This window comes from Aethalodelphis obliquidens, unplaced genomic scaffold (genome assembly GCF_003676395.1).
Source record: "Aethalodelphis obliquidens isolate GAN/ISIS:26980383/991018 unplaced genomic scaffold, ASM367639v1 scaffold41, whole genome shotgun sequence".
Taxonomy (NCBI): domain Eukaryota; kingdom Metazoa; phylum Chordata; class Mammalia; order Artiodactyla; family Delphinidae; genus Aethalodelphis; species Aethalodelphis obliquidens.
The window spans coordinates 8,269,713-8,285,656 of NW_020837985.1; positions in this window are offsets into that span (position 1 = coordinate 8,269,713).

The following is a 15,944-nucleotide window of genomic DNA, read 5'->3' on the forward strand; positions in this document are numbered from 1 at the left end:
GTCTATAATTTCCCTATAATAAACTTGTATGCTTTTGTAAAGAGAAAAACATATTTAAATATTAGAATTATTGAAGATACCTGAAAGGTTAGTCAACACTTAATCATATGTCCCATGACTGATAGAATAGACAGCTTACAGAAAAATGATACAGGGAAAAATTATTTTATAGAAAATCAGGGGTAAATAAGGACTGAATTTTAGTAACTATAATTTCAAACAAAAGAGTCTTCCTTAGATAACACATTTTGCTTTAGAAACAGATCATTTGTGACCATTGAGGAGTGAAAGAGTTTAAATCTCATACATGTACTACTCATCTTTGCTAGAGCAATACACAGTCCATAATCTCAGGAGCTTCTAACAAGGAGCCTCATTTCTCACTCAGATTACATGTCAACACCTGCAGGGTGGCTGCTACTGCCCTTCTCTATTATCTTCTCATTTGGGGGGCCCAGGCTGAAAGAGAAGTCCCTCTTTGAAGAGTACCGTTATCCCGGGAGCAGGAAACAAAAGCCTAATAGGAAATGACACTAACCTTCAGGTTGGACTAACAAAGGTCCCATCCACTCACAACTATTGTCCAAAGCAGGTCACAAGGCCAAGCCCAACGCCAGGGGGTCGCGGATAAATAGTCCTCCCATGGTGAGGGTGGACATTGGAAGTCACATGGCAACAAGAGCAGATGTGTCATACTTTTCCAAGGAAGAGGGGGTGGAGTAGGATAATTGGGAGCAATAATATAAGCTCAGTACATGTTTCCTGTCTGAGTGAAGAGGTCAATTTCTAGGCTGGTAAACAAGCTGCTCTCTCCTTCAGTCCTTCCTCTGCCCCTGTCCCTCACCTTTTGGTCAAAGAATAATTTACGCTGAAAAGAGTTGCTTTACTGAGCTACTTTTTTACAACCTGAACCCTATAGACATTTATTTATAAGTCAATGATTTATCAAATTCAGTGTATATGTATTTAGGGTAAAACATACGTGGGGCATCATGGTAAATAGCAAATTTTTTTTTCATCGTCTGCTTAATTAAACCCACTTGACTAGAATATGAAAGCAGTCACACATACACATATGATTACACAGATAATCACAGTGGGTTCCTTGGTATCACAGAAATACATTTCCTCCTGAAAACTAACTAGCTAGAGGAGAAGTAATATAGGCTGAGTAAAAAAATAAAAAACAATATTAAATAAGAGAAACATGATAAGGTGTTTTTCAGATGAGCACACATTATTGAACCTGATTTATTTCAAGTATCTATAGTTAAAGGAAATTGAGATAAACATTGATGAATTGGTGAGCTAGCCTTTGAATCATTAAGAAAATGGAATTGGCAAAGATATGTAATATGCTTTTAAAAAGATGAAACTTTGATGACTTCAGGGTTCATGGCTTGGGTAACTGCCCAAGTATTTCTTCTAGAAACTGGCTCTCTGACCTTGAGTATGTCTCTTTCCCTCTTTGCATCGCAGTTTCCACATTTGTAAGATTACCAAGTTGAATGTTCTTTAAGATTTCTTCCAGCTCTCTTTTCGTTATTTGTAAATCTTTTCTTTATACGGTTTTAAATTTCTTTCTGCCTCCAGAAACTTCTGTCGTTCAACCTGCCTGTTTCGCTGGCCCTGAGTCCAGACACCGGCAGCAATGTGGTCAATGTGACACGGCTATCACCTGAGCGCTGGCCCCTCCCAGCTTTGTTGGTAGTACTGTGACATATCGTGCATCTTGACCACAGGAAATGATGTGTTTTCATAATCAGACCCATTTGAAAGCAATTAAATCCAAGTTCAATGATAAGGCTTTGTATTACTTCTGTCAGGGTTGGGGACAGTGGGTGAACATATCATGTTCAGTTGACACAAAGAATAAATAATTGTAAGGGGAATGTTAAAAAAAAAGTGGTAGTGAGTACACATAATCAAACCAAAGAGTGCAGTTGTCACAAGGATCACTCCCCCATATGAGGGCCAACTGTTTTACTTAAGAAACTTGAGCATCTGCAGATTTTGGTGTCCTGGGGGGCCCTAGAACCAACTCCCTGGGGTACCAAGGGAGGACTGTATTAATGCCACAACTTGGAGAATTCTAGGGGATTTTGCTGAGTGGAAAAAAGCCAATCCCAAAGGTCACAAACCTATATGACTCCATTTATATAACATTCTTAAAATGAAAATTTAAAAATACATAGCATATTCGTTCACCAGAGGTCAGGGATTGGGCGAGGCAGAGGAGAAGGTGATAGTGGCTAAGAAGAGCAGCACAAAGGGCTTTCCCAGACTCCTCCCCACACTCCAGTTGCCAGGTGAAAATAAAGCATAATGTGTAAGAGGCATCTTTGTGTACGTTGGGGTGACAGGCATTTTTGATAACATGTGCAATCCTTCTCCCTTATTTCCATTTATATGATTTCCTGTAAAGTCAGTGATTGACTCTGATTGGAGACACTGATGAGAGAAAACATGAATGTCTAAAATATGGGCTGTCCCTTAGAGGAGGTTAATCCATGGAAGATAAAAAAAGGACTTTACTAATTTATACATTAAGGTCCCCTCTAGCATGAAGTGTCTTCCTGAAATTTCAACAATTGCCAAAGGAGGCATTGTTTGACAGGATCAGAGAGGTTAAGGAATTTGCTCACAGTCACACAGCTGGGAAGTATTGAAAGTGGAATTTGAGCCCAGGGATAAATAGACCAAGCCTTTAATCACTGAGGATGACTCTTGTTCTACCTCTTACTAATTGAGCAAGGTCACTCATTGCATCTCTGTCGCATTATCCGTGGGATGGAAATAAAACCCCCTACCTCTTGAGGACACTGTGAGTTTTAAATGAGACAGTGTAGTTGAAGGGACTGCATACATTTTAACATTGTCTATAAATATTAGGAAGTGAGCCTATTTTACCTAGTACCAAATGTGTGAGAGCAATGTTTAATAAAATCTTCAATAAACTGAAACCAAGCTAACCCGTTTCCTTAATTAGCGGGATAGTATGCTTCTAATTTGCAGAGAAAGAGGAAAATCACAAGAAAATGAGCTGACATCTAGCGCTCATTAAAAAAAAGTCTAAGAAAAATACCCTGGGGCAATATTAATTCAATTGCATCCAAAATATCTTTGTATTTCTTCCTGACCTTGATAATGAGGATTATCATTTACAATCCACAGGGCCAAAATGTTAAAAAAAAAAAAAAGTGTGTGTTTGTATGCTGGTTGGGGGTTGTTTGCTGGCATCCAGCTAAGATCAGTTACCAGCGTGCAGTTGTTGGTAGGAAAGGGGGAGGGGAGGCATGGTAAAATGAGAGAGCAAATAAGAAGGGCAAAGGGCCTGTAAGTTGTAGCAGCTGACACTAACATCTGCTTACCAGGTGCCACCCGCTGCTCTGTTTCCATATGTAAATTCATTTAATCCTCAAAATAATTCTAGGAGGTGTGTACTATTATTATCCATTTTACAGATTAGAAATAAAGGTACAGGAAAGATAGGTATCTTGCCTAAGACCACACAGCTAAAAGTTTCTCGGGCCAGGGCTTGAGCTCGGGCAGTCTGGCTCCAGCGACCATGACCCACACATTTCGCACTCTTTGCAGTTTCATTCAGCATTAACTCTGAGTTGGTGATGAAACTTAGGTGAGAACCAATATTGATTTGTTATCTACTATGCTCCAGATACTTTCCCTGCTTCCTAACACTCCTATATTTCCTAATCATTCTCCCAATTGACTGTTGGTTTAGGACCCTTTTACTCCCATCCTCATTTGGGGAATAATTTAATGTTCCGAGATCCATTATAGTTCCCCAAATCACACAGCCCAAAAGACAAAGACAGAATTTGACCTCATATCTTTATGACCTTATTCCACTCCCTTGGAATATGAAACCAAATATTCCAGGTACATAAGAAACAGAAAGAATATTTTCCCCAGCTTTGATGTACTGATTGTGACTTTTGAATGATATACTTTGTGTCAGTTTCAGGTCTCTGAGAAATATACACCAAAATGGAATTAGATGAGCAAAGATACATATTGAGGGAAATGCCTGTGAAGGGCAAATGGGAAAGAGCAGGAATAGACAGAGAGGCCCTTCAGAGGTAGGTATGACACCTGTAAAAGGAGAGAGGGAGATAAGGATGATCAGGTAGCAGTGGCCTCAATCTGCAGGGCCATTCTGAGAGTCTTGGTCAGGCCAATGGAAAGATCTCTAGCAAAGACTGACCATTAGAGGAGTGCTGTGTTGGGCAGGAAGGGCCCAGCTCTAGTAATTCCATCATGCTGGGTCATTGTCTGGGAGCTGGGAGCAACCCAGACATCTCATGGCACTGGTATGAAGATTGCAGCAGAGTCAAAGGTGCAACAGCAGGGCTCCCCTTGTGGCGCAGTGATTGAGAGTTCGCCTGCTGATGCAGGGGACACGGGTTCGTGCCCCGGTCCGGGAGGATCCCACATGCCGCGGAGCAGCTATGCCCGTGAGCCATGACCGCTGAGCCTGCGCGTCCGGAGCCTGTGCTCTGCAACGGGAGAGGCCACAACAGTGAGAGGCCCGCGTACCGCAAAAAAAAAAAAAAAAAAAAAAACAACAAAAGTGTTGGCATGCGAATGACTTGAGATTGGAGACATTGGTAATAAAGAAGCCAGGAAATAAGAACTGAGTTTCAACTCTATTGCGGATTGGCTACACTGACTTGGCCGGTTAGTCACCCCAAGCTTCAATTTTCTTGTCCGTATGACATGAGGAATTTGTTAGATGATCTCTAAGCACCTCTGTACCACTATGGTGCTGCAGACAAAACAGAAAATCATCTTGGATAAGAAACCTGGAGTCTTCCATTCCTTGAAAGACAATAGTCTGAGTGTGGTCTATATTATCCTGCTCATCAGAATATTTGATTACCTGGATCCCCTTCTTTTTTCCCCAGATAACTTCTGACATGCTGGGTATTACAGATATCGGGCGTGTTCTGGGTGGTATGGCCGTAGACCATGCTGGGTGTTACAGAATCTGCAGTTTCACAGTCCTCATTGTCTCAAATGGATACTATTTCCAGATTTACCACAGTCCCAACCCCATTGCACACCATATAATAGAATTCGTGAAAAACAATCAGAAGAGAAAACCTAAAGCAGTTAGAGAAATAAGATGTTACGCCCAGGGGGACAAAATTCAGAAGTCCACTGACTTATCAGAAATAATGCAAGCTAGGCGATGATGGAAGGGACTGATGTTTTTAAAGTGCTATTTTAAAATAAAAGTAAAATCATCATCCTAGAATTCTATAATCAGATAAGACATCCTTCAAAACTGTAGGCTAAAAACATATTTACAGTAAAAGGCTTAAAGAATTTGTCACCATAGATCTTCACTGAAAGAAATATTGAAGGAAGTTTTTCAAGCTGGAAGGAAAGTGAAAGTAGATGAAAAATCAAATCTACCAAAGGTATTAAGAGCACTGGAAGTGGTAAATATGTGGGTAGAAATAAATGGAGAAGGGATTGATTGCTACTTATTTAGCAAAAAATTTGATAGTCTACATTCATTTTTAATGATGATAACATCAGATTTGGGGTCTTTTTAGTGAAGAAATGATGTCTGAAGAAGTTCACAACCTACTGCTTGTCGTCTAATTGTGGGTATTACGTATTTGCAATATTCCCTGTTAATTAATTCTAGATCCAGTGGAAATATTTTGCTGAGCATGGGGAAGAAAGTGGGAGACCTGAAGATATATCCAATTATTGAGCTCTTTACTCTGTTCTCGTATAATTTCCCCTGTAATTTGGATAAGTAAGCATCATAACCCCATGATAGAGATAAGAAATTAGGCTCAGAGAGGTTAAGCCATGTGTGCAAGGTATACAGCTATTTGCTTCTCATTTGGTTTTTGAATTACAGGTTCATGTAACACTAAAGTCTTAGTTGCTTTATATGGAGACACCGTGTTTTAAGATGCTTTAAAAGTCCATCTGAGAAAGGGAGATCAAAGAGTAAATAGCATCTCCTAAGTGAGCAAGTGACTACACTCCTCTGGTTTTCAGTTTTTCCATCTATAACGTGGGAAGAAGGGACTGGGATCAAATGGTACGTATTTTCCTTCCCATCTGTATCATCTGTCACTCTAAGCTCAAAGGACTTCCCAGTGGTACCACCATTCACCCGATTGTCTACACAAGACTTCTACCTAAGTATCTACCCTATATCAGTCACTAAGCCCCACTGATTCTTCCCTATATTTCTCAGATTCATCCATTGCTTTCTAGTGTCATTGTTTTTGTCCAAGCCCAGGGCACTAGCATCTTTATCTGGACCAATACTTCTTCATTAGTTTCCCAATGTTCAGTCCATGCAACAGGTATGTTGGAATTTTTTTAGTCCTTTAAAAAATGTGAAATATTTCAAACATGTAGGAAAATCAGAAAGTAATGCAAAATATATGCTGCTACATTCAGAATTAACAAATGAGAATTTTGTCATTTGCTTCAGATAGCTTTGAAAGTAATATATATATATCAATAATTTCTTTATATGTAAAGTCCCAAAGTAAATATTAAAATCCCCATATCACAGTTTTTATTTCCTTCCTTCCCTCACAGAAGCAAACACTACCCTATAGAAGCTGTGCAGCCTCTGAGCTACTATTTCCAATATTGGAACCATGAGACTTAAAACTCATGGTGGGACTTAAAACTTATGCAATTTTTACATAGAAAAAAATACAATATTAAGAATTTAAAATTAGGCACAAAAGTTTATATTTATTTAAAAAGTGAAACATAATTGAAAAAAAGTTAAACTGACAAATGTTACATAAATGACAAAATCCAGAAAAGTAACATAATGTTTTATTAACTAAAGGCTTGACTCACCTCTATAATACTTTTTCCCTACAGTTTTGGCTGCATATTCTTTGACTGACACTTCAAATTGGAATGCTTTAGAATATCATTTTCTATAGAGAGAAGAGAAAGATAATTCAATCTTTTCTCCAACACAGTGGATTACAAGTTGTTTCCTTATTATTGATAGTCTAAAATAACTTGTTTAAGTTTTAATTCATCTTGGGAATGTCTTGTAAACTTGGGGGATAGTTGTCCATTTGGGGAAAATTTAAGTTTTCTTCATATACGAGCTGTAATATTTCAGGGTAAATCAAGTTTTCTTGTGCAGTGACTTAATTACCCTTTGAGCTGATGACACTGACTAATCTACCCATGCCTTCTGGTGCTGGATACCTTTAGGCGACATTCATGTTCACATATGACCTGTGGCCCTACACCTGTATGTGCTGATGCTAGGGGTTTAGCACAGAGGGTGGTAGGAGTGCCCCTGGAAGCCGTTCCTGCTTGGGGATGTTCATAGAAGGGAAGTGACTGAAGTACAAAAACATATTCCCCAGTTGAAATATATCTCCGATTCAACTTTCCCTTAGTAGCTCCTAAAACTCCTCGTGGCCATTCCAATGTCACTGGCACCAGAAGAAATGCAAAGGGAAAAGTAGAGTGGAAAGACTTGGTCTTAACTGATTACTGTTAAAATATCTGAATTTTGCAAGATTTACGAAAACATATGACTATGAGAACAGCAGACTAGGATGCCTCCCAAGACTTTGGAAGGGGTCCATAAGGGAGAAGTCTGCTTCTGAAGTTTCCATTAGTGTCATAGCAAATCTGCCTTTGAGGACCACATATACGACGCCATGTCTGCAGACCACCCCCTTCCCTAGTCTATCATGGTGTCTTTGTGCAAATGGGCAAAAAGCTGCTCCTCTAGGGAGATGCATCTCCATGAGTGAATGGCTTTATGATCAATAGCATCTTCGTACAAGTAACGTGGTGCTGCGTCCTTCAAGCAAGTGAAAACCAGAGAGGGGCCAGGCTTGGCAAGAAGGCTGGGAGTTAGATTTTGTCCCCTGCTCATTCTTTCAGCCTGTTACTCCACATGGGCACAATCCTATGCCCTAACCCTGTATTCACGCACTCATAAGCAGGATGTAGTATATTCTCATGTGATTTAAATTTTTCTTTGAATGGAATCATGCTGACATATCATTCTGCAATTATCTGTCTCATATGGTAGGTTTTCGTGAAATACTCGTGATCATTTGAATAGGTACATGGATAGATATAATTCAGTCATTTTGCTTGGAATACTGTATTCCATTGTTTAAGTATTTCAAATTACATTTATCATTCCCCACTCTACTTAACATTAAATCTATGGTCCCCTCTTTTTTCTTTTCGAAATAGAGCAGCAATGAACATCTTGGACGTATTTCCTTGTGTTAATGAAAGTTTCCATTCTATTTAACTGCAAGTGGGATTGCTGGGTTGTACAGTTAGGTGCATATTTAATTTTACTAGATAGTTCCAAACTCTTCTCCAACGTATTTGAAACTATTTATATTTCCTCCAGTATCATATGAATTCCTGACTCCATACTTTAAAAAAAAATAATTGTTTTTGTAGATTTATACTTTCACCAGTTCAAAGAGGAGTGAAATTGTATCTAATTTTATTGTAAAGTGTGATTTTTGTGAATACAAGAAAAGTTGAAGAATTTAAAAAATATCTATCAATGTTCTAGTTTCCTTTATTGTAACTTGAACATTTGTATGCTTTTTTCCCATTTTTCTATTGAGTTGTTTGATTTAAAATAAAAACCTAAATTGGCAGCATTTAAAAAAATATTTTATGAACTCTAATATTTTGGGGGTATATGGGTTGCAAGTAAATTTTTCCATTCATTGATTGTCTTTCAATTTTGTTATAGGGAATTTTTCACACAGAACATTTTAATGTTAGTGTAGTTATATTTATTAGTTATTTTATTTATGGTTTTTATTTTTAACATTTTTTTCTTAGGTATTCATTTCTTATCCCAGGTTAGTAAAAAATATTCTATTTTATCTGAATTATCTAAAATAGATTATTATACTTTAAATTATTAGACATTTTAATAGTAATCTTTTTTTTTTTTTTAACATCTTTATTGGAGTATAATTGCTTTACAATGGTATGTTAGTTTCAGCTTCACAACAAAATGAATCAGTTATATATATACATATGTTCCCATATCTCTTCCCGCTTGCGTCTCCCTCCCTCCCACCCTCCCTATCCCACCCCTCCAGGTGGTCACAAAGCACCGAGGTGATCTCCCTGTGCTATGCGGCTGCTTCCCACTAGCTATCTACCTTACGTTTGGTAGTGTATATATGTCCATGCCTCTTTATCGCTTTGTCACCGTTTACACTTCCCCCTCCCCATAGCCTCAAGTCCATTCTCTAGTAAGTCTGTGTCTTTATTCCTGTTTCACCCCTAGGTTTTTCATGACATTTTTTTTTTTTAATTCCATATATATGTGTTAGCATACGGTATTTGTCTCTCTCTTTCTGACTTACTTCACTCTGTATGACAGACTCTAGGTCTATCCACCTCATTACAAATAGCTCAATTTCGTCTCTTTTTATGGCTGAGTAATATTCCATTGTATATATGTGCCACATCTTCTTTATCCATTCATCCGATGATGGACACTTAGGTTGTTTCCATCTCTGGGCTATTGTAAATAGAGCTGCAATGAACATTTTGGTACATGACTCTTTTTGAATTATGGTTTTCTCAGGGTATATGCCCAGTAGTGGGATTGCTGGGTCATATGGTAGTTCTATTTGTAGCTTTTTAAGGAACCTCCATACTGTTCTCCACAGTGGCTGTATCAATTTACATTCCCACCAACAGTGTAAGAGGGTTCCCTTTTCTCCACACCCTCTCCAGCATTTATTGTTTCTAGATTTTTTGATGATGGCCATTCTGACTGGTGTGAGATGATATCTCATTGCAGTTTTGATTTGCATTTCTCTCATGATTAGTGACGTTGAGCATTCTTTCATGTGTTTGTTGGCAGCCTGTGTATCTTCTTTGGAGAAATGTCTATTTAGGTCTTCTGCCCATTTTTGGATTGGGTTGTTTGTTTTTTTGTTATTGAGCTGCATGAGCTGCTTATAAATTTTGGAGATTAATCCTTTGTCAGTTGCTTCATTTGCAAATATTTTCTCCCATTCTGAGGGTTGTCTTTTGGTCTTCTTTATGGTTTCCTTTGCTGCGCAAAAGCTTTTAAGTTTCATTAGGTCCCATTTGTTTACTCTTGTTTTTATTTCCATTACTCTAGGAGGTGGGTCAGAAAGAATCTTGCTGTGATTTATGTCATAGAGTGTTCTGCCTATGTTTTCCTCTAAGAGTTTGATAGTTTCTGGCCTTACATTTAGGTCTTTAATCCATTTTGAGCTTATTTTTGTGTATGGTGTTAGGGAGTGATCTAACTTCATACTTTTACATGTAGCTGTCCAGTTTTCCCAGCACCACTTATTGAATAGGCTGTCCTTTCTCCACGGTACATTTCTGACTCCTTTGTCAAAGATAAGGTGACCATATGTGCGTGAGTTTATCTCTGGGCTTTCTATCCTGTTCCATTGATCTATCTTTCTGTTTTTGTGCCAGTACCATACTGTCTTGATTACTGTAGCTTTGTAGTTATATTTATTAGTTATTTTATTTATGGTTTTTGTTTTTAACATTTTTTTCTTAGGTATTCATTTCTTATCCCAGGTTAGTAAAAAATATTCTATTTTATCTGAATTATCTAAAATAGATTATTATACTTTAAATTATTAGACATTTTAATAGTAATCTTTAATCCACTTAATTTTTTTTTCTGTGTGGTGTGAGGTAGGAATCTATTTATGTTTGTTTTTACTTAGAAGCATCCAGTTTTTCTCCAATGATGTTTATTGAATTGCTCATCTTTCATCTCTGACCTGCAATCCTAGCTCTGCCACATGCCAAGTTTCCTTGCGTGAGTGGGATGTTTCTGGGCTGTTTATTCTGCCCCACATATTAGTTTGCTTATTCCTATAACATACTGAATATTTTAATGCCAACTTCTTTAAAATATCTTGATATCTGATTAAATAGTCCTCCACCCTCCTCCTTTTTCTCCTTCTGCATCTGCAAAACTGCTTGGCCATTCTTGGCTCTTAACTTTTCCATATACGTTATAGAATTCGTTATTTAAGTTACAGTAACACCACATATTGAATCTCTTGTGATTTTGTTTGAAATTTCATTTTGTGCATTGATTACCTTGGTATAAAATGACACCTTAATGATAGTTTATTCTTCCTACCTATAAACACAGTCTATACCTCTATTAATTTGGTCCTTGGACCAAAGTAGTATCAGAAGCATTCAGGGACAGATGAATCAAATTAGCCTAGGAGTGGAGTCATTGCTCTATAAGTGGAAACATTCTGGAGGCAGATGACTTTTAAGTGATATCTGGGCACTGACTCAGCTTTCTTTGCCTGGATATTGGAGTGTAGCCTAGCGAGAGTTTAATGTTTGTAAACATTGAACGCAAGTGCAGAAATTGTTAGTAGAGTTTGTAATTCTAACACTCACTCATGGTATAAGACGAAGAGTGTAGAAGTACAAAGGGTACCATTTCTCCTTCTTTCTCAGGTCCAGCAGGACTTTCTGCACATGGAGAGAGCCATCCGCCTTGTGTGTGCTGTAGGTAAGCACGAGCCAAGGGAAAAGCTGAATTCAGAGCCACCTCAATTCCACTAAGTTCTGAATCTTAGCTAAATACAGTTAGAACTTATACCAGAAATAATGGCATACACTTCCACCACTGCATTGATGGTCTGCAGTTTCACAGAAATTAGTGGGGTTTTTTGTTTGTTTGTTTTTTGTTTCTGTTTTGTTTTTAAATCTTTCTCAGGACTTGGTGAACTCATGGAATCTAAGGACTCATGCATATGGAAGTTCTCAAGCATTATATCTTTGAATGTCGTCTCTTCCCCATTCTTTCATTTATTTGACCTAGAATTCCTTTAAGACATATTTGGATCTCCTCAATGTTTCTCACAGTCTCTTTATATCTTTGTAATAACTTTCCTTTCTTTACATCTCCGAGCTATTTTCTGCACAATGTCCTGAGGTTTCCACTTGAAGAGCTGTGACGAATTTGAGATTTTACACTTTTTGCAATCAAGTTACCTTGTCACAATTTTACACAGACACTAGTAGGGAAAGAGAAGTCCTATGGGTCAGAGACAAAGAGGTTCCTCTTCACAGCAAAAGCAACAGCAAGAGTTACATTGTAGCTTTGGATGGACAAGCCTCAACTCCCATGAAGTGTGACGGTGAAGGCCAAGTAATACCTACATACACAGCAAGCCGTGATGTGTTATAGAAGAGAAACCCTGAGTTGAGTAGACTCTGATCTTACATAAAGCTTGCTGGCCAAACTGGCTTTCCTCTTCTCCAGAGAGAGAGACATGAGTTTTATCACCCTTGCAGGAAAGCAATTGTCTCTCGGGAGGATATCTCTAGGTTTATTACCTGAAATATCTCCAGGGAGAGAAATCTCAAAATCTCTCCAGAAGGAGTCACCATCTTTATCTTTACTTACCCAAAATATTAATAAATTCTCCCTAGAGGGAGTTTCTCTATCTTTCTGGGGCTGCCTGCTTGTATAAACATTCCTGAAAAGATAGTCCTGGAACACATGGATTGTTCATTTCTGGATAGAGAATTATCTCCCAATATAGATTATCTTCCCTACATGAGTCCTCTCTCGAGATGTTCTAATTTATTTTTTAACTTATGGGCTAAATTTTAATTTGTTTATGTAATTCTCATTTTTAAAATGTCATTCATTTTCAAATTTTTTAAATATCTTCTTCTGTTCTTGAATTTAAATTACTTTTTAAAACTCTCTTTAAATATTATTTTTAAATCCCTTTCAAATGGTCCTGTTATTCCTAATTCTTGCTTTGCTAATTTTCCTTTTCGTTGGGTTAGTTTACTTATTTTTGCTATTAGTGGTTTTATTTCCTCTTGTGTGTTTTTCGTTTCTATTTGTTTGTTTGTTTTGGTGAAAGCAACATGCGCTTTGAGTTATAGAGGTACCTCCACCCTCTCACGTTTGCATCTACCAGAACTCTAGGGTTTTTCTAATTTCATATCAATTATTCCACTGAATGTTTTGGTTTGGGATTTTCACCCCAAAAGAGTGGGGGTAACTTTAACCCATCCATTTTTATCCACAGTTCCAGCTACATTTTTTAAGTTCTGCTGTTTTTTTAGTGCGTAGCACATAGCAACTAAAATATATTGAGCACTTATTATGTGCTGGGTACTGTGCTAAGTACTTCACATATATTATCTTACTTTACCTTTGCTATAACCTTGAAATGTGTACAGTTATTCATCTTATTTTATGGATGGAAAGGTGAGACTTGCCAAGATGCAATTATTTTCCCATAATCACAAAGCTATTAGTGGTAGAACTAAGATTCAAACACAAGCCATGTGGCCTTAGAGCTCCTACTCTTAACTTCTATATTAAGTATCCCTCGAAGAGGACAAAAAGAATATGTGCTAAGCGAGTGAATGAATGATCTAGTAAAAATTCCTAAATAAAAGCTGCTAGCTCTCCTTCTCCCCATGGCCTCCCACATCCTTCTCCCAAGGTCAGTGTCTGAATGTCCGCAATCCCATCAACTCAACCACAGCAACTGTGATGATTAAGAAAACAAACAAACCTGCAGAACAATCAGAACTACTGCTGTCCTCTCTGAAAGGTGTAAAGGCTTTTCAGAGTCTTCCCACTGGTATGTAAAATGCTACTAAAAGACTGTGCTGAGAAGACTCAGAGGACCTGTTCCCAAGAAATTGGGCACCGGCTTTTCTTCTGGTACAGCTCCTCCTAATCATTCCACTTGTATAAGGTCGGGGGGTTTTTAAAATATGTTATCAAAATGGAATTTATCTCAAATACTCCCCTTTGGCTTCTCTAGAATTGTAACTTTCCCATTCATGATATGTGGATTAGTATTCTCCAGTTCTCTCAGTATGAATTGTTTTAAATATGTGCATGGTAGACAGATCCATGTTTATGTGAAATGCAGGGAGACAATCAGTGGTTCATGAGTTTAAGCCCTGGATCCACACCTAACTGACTGGGTGATATGAACCTCTGTTTTCCCATCTGTAAACTGCACAAAGGTATTTGTTGAGCAACTAGTAAGTGCCAGGCCTTAGGAATACAGAGATAAAGCAGATCTGACTCACACCCTCGAAGTGCTGCTAGATCAGTGGGGAGGTAGATATGCAAACAGAAAGATGTGTTAAGTACTAGAGAATGGAAGTGGAGTGTTTGGGGAAAATAACTGCATTTTGACAAGACAATAAAACATATCTTATTCAAGTGTGATTGATAGTGAGCAGGACCCTGTGGGGTTCCTGGGCACAAAAGCCTTTCTGTGTCCCCCATTTCTTGATTACAGGAAATAGGCTTCACTCAGCCTCCATGACCTTCCCTGAGTTCCAACTAGCAGGTTCAAACCGTTGCTAAATAGGGAAGGCAGGGGATGCAGAGACAGGGGAGGGACAGTCAAGAAACCATAGTGCAGCGTTGGGGCAGGGTCCTGGTTCCGCCTCAAGGATACACACGACAACATCTTTGAGCTGTTTTGCAGGCAATGAAACCCTCACCAGGTGGGAGAAGTTAACTGTCTGCTGCCCACAAGCACGCAGACCCCAGACCGCGTAGAACCAGAAGGTTGGTGATGCCGACTCCCACTTACCTCACCACCAACCAATCAGAAGAATGTCCACGAGGTGATCACGCCCTATTTGAGCCATTACTATAAAACTTACTCACTACTCCATCCAGGATGGGACACACAGTTTTGAGGGCATTAGCCTGCCGTGGCCCCCTTTGCCTGGCAAAACAGTAAAGGTATTCTTTTCTACTTCACCCAAAACTCTGCATCTGAGATTTAATTCTGTGTCAGGGTACAGAAGCCTGATTCAGCTTCATGATGATTGTAAACTGGGAGTTAGTAGGGGTATTGTTAAGGTGATTCTGAATGAGAAAATATTCAGAGACTTGCATGAGGTTTCATTAGGGCAAAAAGAGAAGCATTTTCACCAACCTGAGAGTTACAAAGAGGATATTCTGGAAATGCCACTTGAGTAGAGAGTTGAGACATGAGTAGGGTTTTGACAGGTAGGGTGAAGGATAGGGGAGAGAGGGCTGGGTTTATACCTTGAAGGTTCTATGTAGCAGTGTCCTGGCAGACCTTTACAGTAGGAATTTGAACTTTATTTTCACAGTGCGGGTGGTAGGAGAGTGGACTTTGGACTCAGATCATTCGGACTTGAATCTTGACTTCCCACTTATTAGATGTGCCAACCTTGGGCAGGTTGGTTAATAATAGCAACTAATAATAGTATTTATTTCAGTGTTGTTGCAAAGGGTGAACAAAGCAACACAGTAGAATGACGACAACAATGCACTGTGCTTTGAAAGTACTTAATAAATGGTTGTGGGCTTCCCTGGTGGCACAGGGGTTGAGGAGATACAGCTCTCCTGAAGAATGACGAGGTCACTGTGCAAGACAATTATCTCTAATTAGGAACAAAGTTTAAGTCGCAGATTTGTTCAGGTTATTTTTCCTCACAACGACCCTGGTATTTATTTTGTAGTGGCAATTGTTATGGTGATACAAAGGTGGCTAAGCTGGGAAAGCATTGTGAAAGCATCTGCAAGGAAGACAGCGTCTTAACTTAGGTCAACATTCGTCATCTTTGATTCCTTAGATGTGGGTTTAAAACACAGCACAGCATATTTCCATGATGCTGGTAGACATCATTCAGATAACAAAATATCCCACCCAAAGGTCTGTGTGGGAGACGGTCTCTGCCTTCTCTCTGTCCTTGAGCCTTGAAGGGCAGCCCAGGGACCAGCAGCATCGGCATCACATGCAAAGCCCCGGGAACCATCCCCAGCTGTCTGAATTAGACTGTGAATCTCAACCAGCTCCCCAGGTGATTGGATTGCATATTCCAGTTTAAGAAGCCCTGTTCTATGT